General features: G+C 32.3%; 1 protein-coding gene and 1 long non-coding RNA gene across 11 annotated transcripts in view; one reads left to right on the top strand and one right to left on the bottom strand.

Moving 5' to 3' along the window:
* The window catches only part of LOC115210389 (bone morphogenetic protein 1), a 2,987,986-nt gene that overhangs the window by 1,907,701 nt on the left and 1,060,285 nt on the right, over positions 1-20,000 (bottom strand). The gene's annotated exons all lie outside the window — the stretch shown is intronic.
* Positions 17,620-20,000, top strand: part of LOC118762944 — a 22,094-nt gene continuing 19,713 nt past the window's right edge. Inside the window, exon 1 of the long non-coding RNA XR_004998696.1 lies at positions 17,620-17,634. This is a non-coding gene — a long non-coding RNA (uncharacterized LOC118762944). The remainder of the gene's footprint in view (positions 17,635-20,000) is intronic.

Below are 20,000 nucleotides of genomic sequence, written 5' to 3'. Positions count from 1 at the left end.
CACATGGTTCTGGATTCAGTCCCACTGCGTGGCACTTTGGGCAAGTGTCTTCTACTATAGCCTCGGGCCAACCAAATCCTTGTGAGTGGATTTGGTAGACGGAAACTGAAAGAAGCCCATTGTATATATGTATATATATATATATGTATGTATGTATGTATGTGTATGCGTTTGTGTGTCTGTGTTTGTCCCCCCCAACATCGCTTGACAACTGATGCTGGTATGTTTACATCCCTGTAACTTAGCGGTTTGGCAAAAGAGACTGACAGAATAAGTACTAGGTTTACAAAGAATAAGTCCTGGGGTCAATTTGCTCAACTAAAGGCGGTGCTCCAGCATGGCTGAAGTCAAATGACTGAAACAAGTAAAAGAGTAAAAGAGAATATCTCAGGAAAACCCAGCACAAAAAAAAAACTATAGACATTATCTTTCTCATATTTTTTCTTTGCAGTTCATGTGGTAAATATCATATATATATATATATATATAATATATATATATATACGTGCAGGTGGCACGTAAAAAACACCTACTACACTCGCGGAGTGGTTGGCGTTAGGAAGGGCATCCCCGTAGAAACACTGCCAGATCTGACTGGGCCTGACGAAGCCTTCCAGCTTCACAGACCCCAGTTGACCTGTCCAACCCATGATAGCATGGAAAGCGGACGCTAATGATAATGATGATGATGATGATGATGATGATATATGTAATAGACTCTCCTGTTGTTAGACAATGTATAAGGGTTCGACAATTTATTACCGAACAACCACACAGATGATTTGTTTATAGTAATCAAATGTTTGTGTAGATATAAGCTTACTCCCTCCATCAAATCAACATTACCTGTACATGTGGGTGCCACATGTCAGATGTCAAAATGATTGCAAGGCAACATGAAATGAAGTGCTTTGCTCAAGAACAGAACACAATGCTTGGTCTGGGAATTGAACCCACAATCTTGCAATTGTGAGTGCAACACTCTAACCACTAAGCCATGTTATATTTTTTTGATAACATAATAGGTTAGATAGGATGATGTCTATATTAAAATATTACAATAACCAATAATATGTTGTCCATGTGTAGTAATATTACGATCATGAAATTAGCATTAGCTTAACTCGCACTTTCTTATGGAACCCCTAGGAGCGTTTTGTGACACCCTAGGGTTCCAGGAAACCCCAGTTGAGAAATGCTGTAGTAGGCAGATTTAGTGTCATGTCTATCAAATTTACTATGTGTAGGTTGTTTTGTTTGGTTATCTTGAAGGTTAATTTTTACATGATATTGTTTTCTCCTTCATGTATGTTGTTTATTTATGTCCCTCCATCATTTGGAAGATGTACACATATACACAAAGATATATACATATGTGTGTGTATGTATACACACAAAAACACTCACACATGTACATATAGATAAAATTACATATTTATATATTTATATATAATTATATATATGTGTGTGTATGTATGTATGTATGGTTGTATGCATATATTTATTTGTGTATATCATCTTCGTCATCTGTTTTTCTCCAGTGGCACATGCCTTGAATGGATAATGTATAATTATGCATATTTATGTATATGTACATATGCATACATACATAGATATGCAGTCATGCACATACATACATATGTAGGAAAGAGAAAGCAATTTGAGAAAGTGTTTCTTGCTGTGCAATTATTTAGATTTAATGTTTACATTAGAAAGAAGATGCTTATACCTCCCTGGATTTGAATTGGAGAGAAAATAGACTCAAATGGAATTGAAAAAAAATATGTACCCAAAAAAACAAAAAAAACAATGAACTACAAAACTTTAAACTAAATCTCCAACAGATATGTATATATATATATATATATATATATATATATATATATATATATATATATATATATATATATATATATATATATATACGTGTGTGTGTATATATATATATATATATATATATATATATATATATATATATATATATATATATTATATATATATATATATATAGATATATATATATATATATATATATATATAAACAATGAAGTAATGCTAGAATTATTAATTCAATATTAGAGAAATTTTTAATAGTATATATGTATATTGAGAGAGAGAAAGAGAGAGAGAGTTAGCACCTTCTAACTCTATTGTCTTCCGGCAGATAAAAGAATAAACAAAAAGTTTGTATTACCCAACTGCAGTTGAAATAAAGGCCTAGAGGCAATAAACAGAAAATATTGCTGCCAGGAAGGTGACATAAGCTAATCCAGTAAGTAGTGAGGTGGTGGTGGTAGAAATAGGGGCAGCAGCAGCAGCAATAATAATAGTCTTTTCTACAATAGGTACAATACCTGAAATTTGGGGGAGGGGACTAGTTGGTCACATCGACCCCAGCATTTCGCTGGTACTTATTTCATTGACCCCGAAAGGATGCAAGGCAAAGTCAACTCTGGCAGGATTTGAACTCAGAATTTACTGATAGGTGAAATACTGCTAGGAATTTTGTCCAGTGTGTTAACAATTCTGCCAGCTTGACACCTTAGCAATTATAATAATAATTATAATGATGATAATAATAATAATAATAATGATGATGATGATGATGATGATGATGATAATAACCATATTGTCTCTGGCTAAGAAGGAATGCATTCATAGACATGACAGAGTTGAGACCTATATACACTGGAAGCTATGCCAATACTATAGAATAACTACAGGAAAAAGATCGTATAGGCACACCCCAGAAAAGGTCACAGAAAATGAGAAGGCGACCATATTATCGGATATGCCAATACACATAGATAGAAAAATTAAGGCCAATAGGCTGGCTATTGTTGTCAGAGATCACCAAGAAAAACATGCTTTCTAATCAATATATCAATACCAACAGATGACAATGTTTCTCTAAAAGAAATAGAGAAACTTTCGAAATACAAAGATCTAGAAATAGAGGTAACTTGAATGTGGAGATAAAAACAAAAACAATTCCTATAATAGTAGGAGCACTAGGTATGATAAAAAATCATTCAGAAAATACATAACAAAAACATCAGGACTTATAAGTATATATAACATACAGAAAATAGCACTACTAGGCATTGCACACATAATGTAAAGTAAACGTAGTGTAAAACTCTTTAAGTAGAACAACTTGTCTGTCATAAATGCATTTCATGTTCAAAACTGAAGCAATGTAAAATAAAGTGCCCTGTACCCTGCAGTGAGTTCAACTCACAATATGGGAGTCCACAGTCTCATATCTATTTTTAATTTCTACAATAGAATATATTGGTTTATAAAATTGGTACAAGGTCACAATTTTGTTGGAAGGGTATAATCAATTGTTTTCTCTATTTCATTTGTTCAACACCACGTTGATGAAAGATAAAGTTTATCTCAGCAGGATTTGAACTTAAAATATAAAGAGGTAGGTGTAACTAAATGTGGTAAGGCATTTTAGTCAATTGCTCTGACAAATGCTTGCAGAACATATTGACAGTAAATCAACCTGTTAGAGTATGTATGGTCTTCACTATGGAGATAAATTCCTCTCAAAGAAGCGTAGAAGAATATGGAATAATGTTATTGCCTACAAACTGTATTAATGATTGACATGACCTTTTTTGGCATTTCACCAGATTTTGTTAGTGATTAGATTAAAAATCAGACAAACTATTGTGGTTGAAAGAGTGTTTTTTATTCTTGCTCTGGATTTGGCATGTCTGTATCACTTCTCATATATCTTTGCAGCTACAACTGCCTTTTCTGATAAATACTTTCTGTTGTTTACTCTGTCATACCTACTCATTATAAGTTGACTGCTCTGTATTAACTACTCTAAATATATTTATAAACAAATTTTCCATATATCCCCATTAGGCCTCTTCCTCAAAATCCACAGTCAAAGTTATCATTCATGTACTAGAATCAATTCAGCCAACTCTATCTTTCCCTGACAAATTCACAGCTTTGTACCAATTCTAAGAAAATAATCAGAATTATTTTGTTATTGACAGTGTTGGTAGAGATGCAGACTAGATATTTTTGCTTTGATTAAACCAGTTCCTTTGCAATCTGAGTTCAAACATCCCTAAGGATCAATTTTTGACTGTCATTCTTGTGGCATAGATAAAATAATTATTTGTCAAGTACCAGGATCAATCTACTTGGTTACAGACATCTTTAAGTTTCATGGCCTTATACATATGCTAAAAGCGATTATTTTGTGTCAATAAATATAATTGATTCTGTAAGTAATTAAATTTATGGGACAAAACTATTCCCTTGGACAGGATCCATTCAACCAAAGAAAGCTTACTGCATGAAAAGTCAAGCACTCAGCACGCATAAGCTCATGAAAGCTCTCAAATTTTGAAAATACTGACATTGTTTATAGTTGTTAAAATAACACCTTGTGGTTTCTGCAGTAGACATAATACAATAAACTGTTAGCCCTCCTTTGACTGGCTATTGAATACTCTACTGTTGGCCATCAGCAGCTCTTGGTTATAGATAAATGAAGTTTGTACATTTTTGCAGTATTTCATAGATTTTTTTCATATTTTTTGCTTCATCTTAAGTCCACTATTTCATGCTATTAGATTTCAGGAATATTTTTAACATATAAGGCAGGGCATAACATTATAGGCATGATGCTTTGAATAATTTCATTTCTTTCTGTTTATTTTCATTTAATATGTGTAGGTAATTTTTTTCTAGATTGAAAGTCAATTGATTGACCAAATTGATAGGTTGCGAAATTATTGGTTAAAAGATTATATGGAATTATATAACATGGAGGAAAGTAACTTATAAGGAACAATATAAACTGGATAGGAATTTAAGTGAATGAACCAGAAATTGTAGTACCTTCATGGCAGTTAAAACAAAGTGAAACAATTGACTCTATTTATCCTGCTTAGGCATGATATTATATTGATGTCTGTAAATTGTTTAAACATTTAGAAAAAAATTTATGTTGATAAATAAATTCATTCTTTCTTTATTGCAAACAAATCACTGGTGTCAAATAACAATATAATACCTATTTTTCAACCAGATAAATTGAGTCAAATTATATGTATTATCTATTTATATGAGACTATCAAACTGTTGGAAGAAGCAAAATTAGGATTCAGAAGGTTTGACTGAAAATAAAATAAAATCTAAATGGCATTTTGTTTATGGAAAGTACAGAGTGATAAGGTCTCATTCACTGGCTTTAAACAGCAGCAACTGGGACACCTACAAAATTTATACTCAACAATCTATTTTTCATTTAATGTTTATAAGTTTATGTCACTCAATAATTCACCAGATATATTCAGTCATCAACTTGATGCTAACTATCATATCGTTACTACCCGTTGTCGCAAGAACTAGTCGTTAATATTTAATCACATCTTACTGTCATGACAACTAAATGTAAGAGTCTCCATTTTTAATGATGAGCTGTAATAAATTTCCCATCATAAACTTTGTTCGGTAAATGAAAGCACAGTTGCTACTACTCTCTCCCTACTCACACTCTGCTATTGTATCTCATTATAACATATTTGAGATCATTTGCAGAGAGTGAACAATTACTTAATAATGTCCTTCCTCTCTTTTCTCTCACCCCTTTCTCGCTCTCCACTCTCTCTCTCTCTCTCTCCCTTCTGCTTCACTCTCTCACTCTCTCATTCTCTCTCACTAACTCATGCTGATATGAATGCCACTAGGGCTCTCTGAAGGTGTTACAATTATCAAAATAGACATGGTGCCATGTTACCATTATGTCCTATAATTGTCTAGGATATACTTGATTTCATTTGAGCCACTGTGTAATGTTAAATTTAACTCAGGAACTCTTTATCTAATACGATAAAGCCTATAAGATATTTCAACAAGTATGGGTTATCAGTGGTCAAGTCTGCCTAAGCAGATTATTTCTGATGGAGGTGGTGTTAAACCTTGATTAATTCTTCCTCACTGAAAGGCAGCAATGATAGTTCTAGGAATAAGTTGATTTCAATGCTTCATTAATTTCAATTAATGATTATAAGGAAAACCTTAAGCACTTGGACAATTTATTCATACATACATAGGAACACACACACATATACATGCAATTATGCACATAACAAACATGAATGTATACATATTAAACTGAAGCGACTGAGTTATGTTTGTCTATAGATTATATTCATAACATTAATTAATGAATGACATATATATATATATATATATATATATATATATATACACACACACACACACACACAATCTATACATATATATATATAGATATACATATACATACAAATATAAATGTGTGTGTGTGTATATATATATATATATATGTGTGTGTGTGTGTGTGATGTGTGTAGCTGTCACTGTGCCTGTTAACAATGATTAGATTTTCCTCTAAGCATGAAAACTAATAATTTCCTATGAAATTAATTCATTATTCCATGAGATTATCTCTACTTGTCTTTGATAGTTGTAAACAGTTGCCACTAGGTTTTTGTTTTCTTTCTCTAACAAAGGGGCTAAAAATTCATTAAGAATGTTTTTGTGTTCATCATGTAAGTACATTTCCTCCATGCCATTTGTCTGTTTGAGCTATTTCCCCTTGATGATGATGATGATGATGATGATCATCATCATCATCATCATCGACATCATCATCATCATCATCATCATCATCATCATCATCATCATCATCATCATCATCATTGTGTGTGTAAATGTATGTATATTTTATGTTGTTTATTTGTCTATCACCAATTCATAAGAAACTAATTAATTTTCAATGTTAAATTTTAATTGTAACAAGTAATATCTGATAAATTTAATTAGCAAAATTTGCTAGCCAATGTTATTTTATCAGCCTATACAAAACAGAGCAGCATCTTCATATTCTCAAAGAAAGTTTCTCAGTTGCATTTCTTTTACATATTGTCATTCTGACAATGTCCAGCATTTCCAACCATGACAGAGTTATTGATATAGATAACTAGAAACAAATGAAAATGTAATTGTATTATGCATTGCATTACCCATAGAGATAAAAGAATCACCCCTCACACACGTACACATTGCTGAGAAACAGGCTCACCTTCATATGCATATAAACATTAATACTCTACTAAGTTAAACAGCCAATGAAGTACCTTTTACATTATTGCTCAGAAATAGCAAAGTCTCCATGAAGAAGAAAATTGAGAAACATATTTTAATACAGGCCTGGCTGTATGGTTCAAAGGCCTGCTTGTCAGTCATGTAGATTCAGTCCCACTGTAAAGCATCTTGGGCAAGTGTCTTCTAGTGTAACCACTTGCCAACCAAAGTCTTGTGAGTGGAGTTGATACCTCTGGGCCAATAAAAGCTTTGTGAGTGGATATGGTTGGTGAAAACTGAAAGAAGCCTGTCATAGATATGTATGTGTGTATGTGAATGCATGTGTGAGTTAGTGTCGCCTTGTCTTGCAGAGGATGAGTGATGTAAACCATCATAACGTTGTTTGTTTTCAATCTACTGTGAAAGCAAGTCAGATCATGGGGAAAATAAATGAGGGTGAAAACAGGAAGGATAATCTGGCCATAGAAAATATGCCTCAACAAATTCTGTCTGAGTTATGCAAGAATGGAAATTTGGGCATTAAAATGATGATGATGATATCAGATAATGTTGCTCCCTAACTAAACCAAACAAGCCAATAGTTAAAATATGTAGACATAAACCATATGGTCTCGTAGATGTATTTTATAGAGACAAACACAGATATGTGCAGACAGAGTATATATGTGTATATATATAATATATATATATATATATATATATATATATATATATATATATGTGTGTGTGTGTGTGTATGTGTGTGTATGTGTGTGTGTATATATATATATATATATATATATATATATATATATATGTATATATATATGTATATATATATATAGATATGTGTATATATATACATTACATAATATTTTCAATTAAGAAATGTTGAAACAATTTTCCTTTGCTCACTAGTTCCTTTCATATGCTTGAAATGAAAAGATGCACTGTTTTATTTCAGTGATCCATCAAATACAAGCTTTTCTCTTAAACTTCAAATATTGAGAAAATATCTCTTCTTCAAATAAATAAGTTGCTTCTGCTTTAACCTCTGTGTTGTTTTATTCTTTATTGCTGTGCTACCTTCAAATCTTTAGTACCTTTAAATAACCTACATTTAATTTGTAACAAATATCTTTGCCACTGTTTAACTAGCTTCTGGAATTTGAAATTTAAAGATTTCACTAACATTGATTATTATAAGATTTGATTCTTTAAATAGCAAGTATGTATTCTGGCTTCTGTATAATATATTTAATATAAATATAAAAGAGGTTATCTGGACCAAAGATCAAGGCATTTACTTAATAAAAACCATGAAATTTTAATCACATCACGATAAAGGTTATCAGGATGTAATTTTTTTTTTCTTGCAAACATGAACATTTGCTAAACTCCAAGAATGGTGAAAAAGTATCAGAACTATTTCCATGAGATTTAAACTCATAAAAACTATTTTAAGAAAGGCTATAATCATGTACTTGCCTACAGCATAACTTCATGTGAAAGGCTGAATGCAAGCACATTGAAAAAGCAGCTGGGTATGAAAGATGTTGATTGCTCTCTCTCTACAAAAGCAAGAGCAGCACTAGTATTTTTTAAAATTATTATTTAATCTAAAGAAGAGGATTATGAGAATGAAGATGCTGAAACCTGAAAATAGTATAAAAACCTTTTCACCTTTAGGGATTGTCACTAAAGTCTCTCATGTTGACTTTAACATTTATTTTATTACACCTAATAAACCCTCTGTTTTGGTTTTTTGAAGAAAGCATACAGTATTCAGTTTATCACTCCTTAACATATTTTATTTACATTTTGATTATTGATCCAATTGATTTATTAATACATTTTATTTATTTATTTATTTTAGTTATGTAAATTATACTCTCTTTTACTTGCTTCAGTCATTTGACTGCCGCCATGCTGGAGCACTGCTTTAGTCGACCAAATCAGCCCTGGGACTTATTCTTTGTAAGCCTAGTACTTATTCTATCGGTCTCTTTTGCCGAACTGCTAAGTTACAGGGATGTAAGCACACCACCATCAGTTGTCAAGTGATGTTGGGGGCACAAACACAGACATGCAAACACTTACACACACATACATACACACATATATATATATATATATACATATAATGACGGGCTTCTTTCAGTTTCCATCTACCAAATCCACTCACAAGGCTTTGGTTGGCCTGAGGCTATAGTAGAAGACACTTGCCCAAGGTGCCACACAGTGGGACTGAACCCGGAACCATGTGGTTCATAAGCAAGCTACTTACCACACAGTCACTCCTGCGCCTATGATCAAAAATTAGTTATAACTCTATATGTGAAAACCTTTGTCTGCTTATCAAGCAATCTTCATTAGATTATACTTTACTGATGAGATCTAAAACTCTGAAACATGTCTGCAGTTGCTTCTTGTCCACAAACACAAATCCTACCTTCTCCTAGACTTTTAAATGAACACCAAGAAATTGATTCTTAATTTTTAAAAATTATCTCCCTTTTCCTTGAGTTTTTTCTTCTTAATTTTTATTTATCATTTTCAGTAAAAAAATGAAATTTCAGTTAAGAGACATTCAGTAATTCACCTCTTATAGAAATAGAAATTCTTAAGAATGACTATTAGGCATTGTGATGAAATGGTATCACTTCAAATGATTACTAGTAATAATGGCCACCAATATGATATCTGATTTAGGTTCAAACCCAGCAATTTGCAGGGAAAGGATAGTAATTGATATTTTCAATCCCTGTTCATAACTGGTACAATGCTATCAACTCTGAAGAGATAAAAGGCAAAGTTGAATTCACTGGGATTTGAACTCAGAATGTGAAGAGCTGGAATAAATGCTGCAAATCATTTTTTTCTGATGCTCTAATGATTTTGCCAGTTTGCTACAATTATAATTATCATTAATATCAGTTTCCAATTTTAGCACAGGGCCAGAAGTTTCAGGGAAAGGGCTAAGTTGGTTAGATTGACCCCAGTGCTCAACTGGGACTTATTTTATCAACCCCCAAAAAATGAAAGGCCAAACTGACTTCAGCATAATTTGAACTCAGAACATGTAGATGAATGAAATTCCATTAAGCGTTTTGCTCTGTGCGCCAACGATTCTGCCAGCTTACTGCTTTATAAGTACCATTAATATCATAATTTAAAATGTATAATTTTTAATTTCAATTGATTTTATCTAGCTGAAGAGTCTGTGCCCACAACCTTTACAGCTTCTCTGAGACAGGTAATGATAATAATTCCTAAATAAATATTCTGCAACATGGCTATAGATGTAATGTGGATGTGTGGTAAGAGGTTTGCTTCCCAACCACAAGGTTCTAAGTTCAGTTCCACTACATGGCCCCACTGGTACTGTAGCCCTGAGCCAACCAAAGCCTTATTAGTAGATTTGGTTGACAGAAACTGAAAGTACATTGTGTATATATGTATACATCTATGTGTGTGTGTGCGCAAGTGTGTATCTCTTTATGTTTGTATCCACCACCTATTGGCAAATTGGTGTTGGTTTGTTTTTTTCCCTGTGACTTAGCAGTTAGGCAAAAGAGACTGAAAGGATAAGCATCAGACTTTCAAAGAAGAAACATGTACTGGGGCAATTTACTTGACCAAACCATTCAAGGCAGTGCTCTAAAATGATTGTTGTCCAATTACTAAATCAAGTAAAAGATAACATAATTTGTGCCATGAATAATTTTAGTTTAATTTCTATTATTTGTTCAGGTAATTTTCTTCTTTTGTCATAACTGAATTTAATATTCTGTTACACTTAAATTGCAAAGTAATCATTTTTTCTTTCACCTTATAAGAAAAACCACCTTACATAAAAATTCATGTAAGGTCACCAGTATTCAAACACACACCACATATACAAGCATTCATTGACACATTATTTTAATACCTTTTGTTAATTGGTGGGCTAAAGTTTGTAGATGTAGACAAGAGAAAATTTAATATGCAAATGAAATCCTGAGAAAATGAAGATAGAGATATCACACTGAACCAAAACCTTGTTGTAACAATAAAAACAAAATATGTTAATTGCCATTACACCTGACTAATTAACTAATGCTCAGGTGGGTTTCTCAGACAGTTTTATCTTAGCACCAGTGAAGTCTGACATTATCAATTTTGATAAAAGTGACAAGAACTAATGCTTATGGCACCTACCAACACATATACATAGCTCACACTATAATTTATATCGTTTATATCATTTGTTATCATGATTATCTCTGACAGACCTAGCCAACCCATCACAAAACTAAAAGAGTGGATGAGGTATCAATTATTGCATCGATTGCTGCCATCAATATCTTTTGTCATTTCCAAAATGCTTTATTTATAATCATTTTCATTGGCTTTTACATCAGTTATTCTTTATCTATAAGCTTTTAAAATAGATGTTGGAATATTGCCCTGCCGCCAGGAACATTTGCTTTGCATTTCATACATGCTGTCATTTGCTCTTATGAGAGGAAGCTAACTGTAGCTGCTATGCCAAAGCCAATTACATTATTAATGGTAAATATGGCTGCAAAAGTATTGTATACTATGTAGTAACAACAAGGAATGATCAGTAAAATGAGTTGCATTGAATTATTTAAGAATACCTTTATAATTTGCCACCTACAACATATCAAAGCCTGATGATACAAACAAGCAATTCTAGATTGATACAACGATGATGTTGATGATGATGATGGAGGTGGTGGTGGATGATAAAACACTTAGTGCAATGCTTTGTTCTTACTGGACTGAAAATGTGACCCAGCTTTGGTTCCCAGTTAGAATTCTTCACTTAGATTCTATCATTAAAATTAAATTCTATAACACCAGGAATGGTAACAAAAATATCAACAACAAAACCTATGTTTACAGCAGCAGTAACATAACTGATAATGCCAATGATGAATGTCTATATGTGGTTTATGTTTTCAGTGGATATTTAATTGTTATGTTTAGTAGATTACTTAACCTACTTGAAATAACAGTCAAATCTCTGTAGAAACACCATCTACCATCTTAGAAAGAAAGACATATGGGACTATTTATATATATATAAATCCTTAAAAATCCTTACACTTCAACATTGCACGACTAATAACCTGATGTAGAACTCAATATACATATGCTTTGGAATGAAGCACATATATATATACATTTTGCTGACAAGAAAGTAAATTTTGAATGCAGTAAAGCTAGCAGAGAAAGATTGAGTATTTACCCTTATAAGATGGAAAAAAAAGTTGTCAGAAGGCAGCTACAGGACCTGTACCCCTCAGATACTGGCTGGATGCTCTAGCAATTAAGCTAAACAACTCCTACCCCACGACAACAATTACCATCAAATTTAATACTAAATTATAGCTTTTAAATGAGGCAACAGTTCATCAAGAAAGTAAATTTTGAATGCAGTAAAGCTAGCAGAGAAAGATTGAGTATTTACCCTTATAAGATGGAAAAAAAAGTTGTCAGAAGGCAGCTACAGGACCTGTACCCCTCAGATACTGGCTGGATGCTCTAGCAATTAAGCTAAACAACTCCTACCCCACGACAACAATTACCATCAAATTTAATACTAAATTATAGCTTTTAAATGAGGCAACAGTTCATCAAGAAAGTAAATTTCGAATGCAGTAAAGCTGTAAGACAGCAGAGAATGATTGGGTATTTACCATTATAAGATGGGAAAAAGCTGCCAGAAGGCAGCTATGGAGCTTGAACCCATAACTGTCTGATACTGGCTGAGTGCTGTAGCCATGAAGCTAAATGGCCTCCTAGACAACAGTTACCATCAAATTTAATAATAAACTATAGCTTCAAATGTGACAACATTTTCTAAACAATGTATCTATATATATTTAAATTTTGTACTAGAAGTAACTCTATAAGGTAAACATTATCAATGTGAAATACTTAATGTGTGTTGCTAAATTCTTTTAGACTATGGTGTGTTGTTCAGGAAATGTCCTCTTAAAGATGTAAGTGGTTAAGAAACACAACATACTTCAAAGCCAGACTAAATAAACTGCCCAAGAGGTGAACAATAATGATAAATATCAGTATTTCATAGTTATTTCTGCTTGTTGGTGCTGTATACTTGATTCATTCTCAAAGCATATTCTAATTGCGGGCCTGAAGTATGTGCAGATAATGTAAAATATATCTGCTGATGTGCAAAGGTATTGCACAAGTAAAACAAAATTCAAATTTTGTGTTTGAAACAGCCCCATAATGTAATCATTATCAATGTCACAATTCTGCATGCCACATGAATCAAGTATATGGCACTGAGAGCAGAAATAACTGAAATATTGATATCTATAGTTCTCATTCACCTCTGGGGTGTTTCTTATCATCTAGCTTTGCATGATGATTGATTATGATTGACTTCCTTTTCGAAGATGATGTATGAGTGTTCAGCGTTTTAGTCAAGTGACCTCCACAAATGATTTGCTTATAATGATCAAATGTATGTGCTGTACATTACTTTGCTCCCTCCATCAAATCGACATTGCCTGAACAGGTGCACAGTGTGGTTGCAGAGCAATGTGAGACGAAGTGCTTTGCTCAGTAACACAATGCACCACCTGGTCTAGGAATTGAAACTATGACCTTCCCTCAAAAACATTTTGCAGCCTAAAAGCTTTTAACAATATACATACATTAAGCATGTGACATTGTTAATATTTACATTGTAGATCTGCTTCTAACACAAAATTGAATTTGGTTTATTTGTGAGGTGCTGTTGCATATCAAGAGATAGATTTTATATTATCTGTAAACACTTCAGGCATGTGATTAGAATTTGTATCTAGGGTGAATTGAGTATATGACACTGATGAGCAAAAATAACTGTGAAATATCAATATCTGTAATTTCCATTCATCTCCAGGGTAGTTTATTTCTCCCATCTTTAAAGTATTACACGTTTTTCAACACTACATCTTTAACAGGACCTTCTCAGGATGAAATACCATAGCCTAAAAGTGTTTAACAACACACATATGTGACATTGGTAGTATATATGCATATACAAGAATTGAGTATATGGCACTGATGAGCAGAAATAACTGTGAAATATCAATATCTGTCATTCTCTTTCATCTGCAGGGTGGTTAATTTCTTCTGATTTTGAAGTGTTACATGTTTTTCAACACACTACATCTTTAATGAGACATTCCCAGGATTAAATACCATACTTTGAAAATGTTTAACAATACACATACATTGAGTATGTGACATTGGTAATGTATATGTATATAGAAGAATTAGTCTTGATGTCTGAATCGCCATTGATCACAGGTGTGCTTAATAAAGGTTGTCTTGCAACTAAGCAACAACAAATGAATGAACATGTTTATATGGCTGATTGTAAATGAATATATCTTTGAGTGAATGTGAGTGCAGGTATGTTTGTGTCTCCTAGTCTTTAAACAGACAATATTTTAAATTTTTAATAAATTATTTTCAGGTGAATATCATTTTAAAAACATTTTTCACATATTTAAAAACAATTTTTAAGTGAAAATGGCTCTAAAAACACGGTAAATATTTTGTAAAAGACCCGTTTGTAACCTCAGTGTGAAATAATTTTTTCCATAGGATTTTTTTGAGTGCATTCAAAGTATATTACCTCAAAAAATTTGGTTGCTATTTCTAGTAAGCCCTGCTACCACGTAACAGCTATTTGAGACAAAGGACCTGTTACATGGTAGCAGGGTGTGGAAGAAATAGCAACCAAGTCTTTCCTTTTCGGGGGAAAGGAGCTGTTTATGTGTGATTTCGATGTCACATTCATTGAAAGCATGTGAAGTAACCTAGAAAAGAAAAACAATCCATGAAACAAAATTCCATTAGTGGGAAACTCCAAGTTCCTCACCACCCCTATCCCCTTCTTTTTCAGAAGAAAGTGGCTTGCAGTGGGTTTGGAGGTAAGATATATTCATTGCACTCAAAAAATCTTGTGGAAAAAATTATTTCACACCAACGTACGAATGGGTCCTTTATGAAATATTTACCCAAGATTGGGGCAAGCATATGAATAGAAGAATCGATGAGACTGATAAAACAAGGGCTGATCATCTGGCGGAACAGAGAGAAAGACACAGAAGCAGGAGAGATCAGGAATCTGATGCTCAGAGACCTGAGTATTTGGCGAAACTGGGGGAAAAAACAGAACCAAGAAACGTCAAGAAGTTTCGCATAAATCAGACCACTGGTTACTGAGATATAGAGTTTTTTTCAGGTACATTTATAAATAGCCAAACTGGCATATAATGAGAAAAATGCTTTGAAAGTAGGGCACCATTGAAATGTGAATACTCACAGAATAACGGAATTTTCAAGTAAATCAGACCAGAGATATGCGAGCTTTTGGGTATTTTGAACTATTGGTGACCCAATGCGTCACGAGTAGTCTAGTGTGTGTGTGTGTATATATATATATAATATATATATATATATAAATATATATATATATATATATATATATAATATATATATATATATATATGTCTGTGTGTGTGTGTCTTTGTGTCTGTGTTTGTCCCCCTCCCTCACCACTGCTTGACAACTGGTGCTGATGTGTTTATAGCCCCATAATTTAGCTCTTCAGCAAAGGAGACTGATAGAATAAGTGCTAGGCTTGAAAAAAAGTTCTGGGGTCAATTTATTCGACTAAAAAAAAAAAACCTCAGGGGAGTGCTCCAGCATGGCCACAGCCAAACGACTGAAACAAATAAAATAATAAGAGAATAAAAAAAATATAAACATTTAAGAGACACTTTAGTAAAGCTAAATATATATTTATTAAACCTATCCATGTGAATTTATATACAGCTTGTACACACACACACACCACACACACACACACACTCATACAACATTCACACCACCTATGTACACATATATGTATGTAAGTGTGTATATTTCTTAGCTGAAGTGTGCGTATAGTGTGTATATTTTTGTTATACTGCATTGGCATTGCATTCATGATAGCATCTGTTAAGCCCTCAAACCTCTCTCTTGTATGACACAGCATGCAAGTAACTGTCTGTACATGCACACGTGCTACATATGTATCTGTGTATGTGAGTGTATATATTTATGTCTACATGCATGCGTGCATGACAAGCTTGTTGTCAAATACTATAACCATATTCTTAATGGGCTGTTCCTCCGGAAAATAATTTCTTTAAATGTTCTTCATTATTCATTTATCATTATCATTGTTATTATTATCATTATTATTATTATTATTATTATTATTATTATTATCATTATTATTATTATTGTCATTTATTTTTTATATTTTTGCTGTTTTTTTATTGCCTTCTTAATGTATTTTTTATTTGTTTTTTGGCAAATAGCATTAGACAGTGAATTGCTGCTTAATTTAGCTGGAATAAAACTTAAAACCAGCTGCCAATCAACATTAGAACTAGATTTATGTATCAATTGTTGCTGGTCATAATATCTTAAATAAATGAGTATAGGAAAGAGGTAAAGAAAGACAGAGAGAGAGAAAGAGAGAGGAGGAGGGAGTGAAACTGGTGAGGGAGATTATTTTCACCCTACTTGGAGTACTTACTGGTACTTCAGAGTAATGATACTTTTATGAGATTTCTCCTAAATGCATTTTTTAACTTTAATGCGCAATCACAAACATAAATGTATGCTTGTAGGTGTTTATGTTTACATATATATATGTATACATGCACACAGACGTTTAGATACATCCGTACATATAAATAAATAAATAAATATATATATATATATATATATATATATATAGATAGATAGATAGATAGATATAGATATATAGATATACACACACATACATAAATGCATATACAAATATATGAATGTACATACATTTGTGAGTGTGTGTATATATACCTATATATACAAATACATATATATAGATATGTGTGTATGTGAGATTCAATTTCTATTATCATCTTAATGCAGCACACTTTTAGCTTCGTTTTCATTTTAAACAAGGCTGTGAAATTACATAGAGGTAAGTCAGCAAGTACAGAGAGTTAAGGATAACCATTATTTCCTTCTTCAAGAAAAATTCTGTTGTTGTGAAGGAGATTTGTGTGAATGAATTGTTAGAATACAATGGCCAATAGCAGTTATATCACTATTAATGCCTCCAGTATTTTGCACTACATATCATCCACGAAGCACTTTAGAGCCTAGCATTAAAATTAAAAATTCATCTTAAATATGACATGCATGATTTTCATTGTACTCAAGCCATGTTTTCGTTGGCATGGTTTCAATGACCGGATGACCTTCTTAATATCAGCCACTTTCTAATACAGTACACCGGGTTCTGTTTATTGTGGCACTAGCATTAGAGAATTTGTCTTGTATTTGCAAAGATAAGAATAAGGATTCTTGACTGAATATTGTCTTCACTTATTTGTTTCATTCAGTAAATGCTCAAAGAGCTGTGAATTAAAGGAAATCTTAGAATATGGAGTTAATGAACAAATGGAAATATAATACAGAGATTTGAATAACTTGGATAAATAAAATGTAAGCAAACCTTTATTTTTGATGTGGGCAGTGTATTAAGAATTGAAATAGGAAAAGAAGCCCTTGCTTGCCATATTATGAATCAATAACTGAAGATAGTGCATTCCAGATATTTTAAATAAATTCAAAGTTTTGGTATACTAAAGTAATTTTGTAAAAAGATCTTAAAATGTTGGCAATGGATTTCTTTTGCCAAACACCAGGGAGGTTTTAAAGTGTGAGGGATTATCTCAGGGGTTCTCAACCATTTTTTATCTATGAACCCCTTTGATTACTATTTTACTTTGGTGAACCCCCATAGCCATTCGATGTTTAAAAACTAGTTTTGTAGAAACTTCTTTCAAAATTCCTATTTTGTTTTTCAACCATTATCTTGTGTAAACTGTTAGAGAAAGAAACCCAGCTGTTTTTTACAGTACATACCAATACATACATCTAAGCAGAAATTTTTCAGGGGCTCTTAAAATACTATTGTGGATCCCCAATTTACTATTTTGTTATGTGAACCCCAAAATATCTTAAATGGACTTTCAGGGGCCATACAGACTCCAGCTGAAAACCACTGGATTAGCTTCTGTAACCTATTAAAATTATTTTACCCTATAATATAATTTAATGGAAAAATAATTAGTACTGAAGTGTAATAACACATCATTAAGATAGCATATTTAATGTAAAATTAATTTGAATGGCATACAAAGATTGAAGAAAGATTTAGAGAACAGGGGAATGCTAAATTTGATAAATAGTTTATATTGAAAAGAAAGTTCAAAGAAGTGAAATGTTAAATGTAGTAAAATATATAGAAGTGGAGTATGATAAAGCAGTATGAATTAAATAAATTAGTATATTCAAAATAAAGTTAATTTAGGTAGTACATATGCATTTAGGAGGAATTATAGAAAGCGTAATATTTTTTAAAAGGGAAATGCTAAATTCGATACAATGATGCATATATTCCTTCCCAATATTCTGTCGTTTTTTGTCATCAAGGAACATCAAATGTTATGAACACACATTTGATGATGTAAGGGAACTTTCAGATACTGCACTGTTTTGACCTTATAGTGTGTCTCCTCAGTCAAAGCTGTCTCACCACATTGATGTATCTAACAAGAGTACATGTCCTTGTTTATAGAAATCAACAAATATATTTTCTGATGCATGCTGATGTCTGCCAAATAGAGAATAATTCACGGGGTACATACAGAACAGCAGGAATCCAAACAATAATATATCTATTCATTTTCAATACATTCTGGCAGACTTGAATGATAATGTTAAAAATGAATAGATCTGTTATTATCTGGATTCTTGCTTCTCTGCATGCACCTATGAATTACTAAAATTGATCGTTTATATTAAAATATATCCTGATAAAATATGTGAAACAAGATGGAATTTAGTATAATGAAAATAATGAACAGAAGTTGGGGTTGGATGAAGAAGTGTAAGTGAAGTATGTCAGAAAAGTATTGTATGATTTTGACATAGAACATATATAGAGAATAATATTAGAGAGAATAATTGATTAGGAATAAAAGCTAAATATTAGACTGTACTGTAAGATATAGTTCAAAGAATGAGAAAGTATATTTAGGGAATAAATCTGAAAAGATTAGTCTAAGAAACATATAATTAAGCTTAGTGTTCCATTTATGCGTATTTATACATTTCCTCTTCTATTTTCCCAATATGAACATTCTCACAAATTCTTCTTATTCTTCTCTCCTGTTTTACCCTTTATCTCTTTTATTCTTCTCTATAATAAATCACACAGCTATTCTTTCCTTTTCAACCTCTTTTATTTTTAATTATCATGATGTATAAATTGATGCTCTGGTCAACTAATAGAATCTATTAGTTTCAATATTATCCAATATCAAATCTTGCCAGGATATTCAAATATTTCTACTGACATTTCTCATGTTCCTTTTTTTTTTTTTATTATTTATCTAAAACTTGGCAGTTATTGGAAGTTAGAAACTTGAAATGACAGTTTCAAATGTTGGCACTAGGGGAAAGGGCTAGTTGATTTCATCCCTACCCTTGTGCTCAGGTGGTATTTATTCTATTAATGCTAAGCCCGAAAGGATGGAAGGCAAAATTGAACTCTGCAGAATTTGAACTCAGACTCTAAAACCAGAAGAAATGCCTCTAAGTATTTTGTCCAGTGTGGTTATGATTTGGTCAGCTTGTTGCCCTTATAGAAATTGTAAGTAATAATTTGCGAAGTTTCAGCTACCAATAAAACATAAACAACATTCTGCCTATAGTATTGAGTACTCTTTTGTCCTTCATACTGAAGT

This window comes from Octopus sinensis, linkage group LG4, assembly GCF_006345805.1.
Source record: "Octopus sinensis linkage group LG4, ASM634580v1, whole genome shotgun sequence".
Classification (NCBI taxonomy): Eukaryota; Metazoa; Mollusca; class Cephalopoda; order Octopoda; family Octopodidae; genus Octopus; species Octopus sinensis.
Note: the sequence above shows the minus strand (reverse complement) of the source record. Positions and strands in the feature narration are given on the sequence as shown.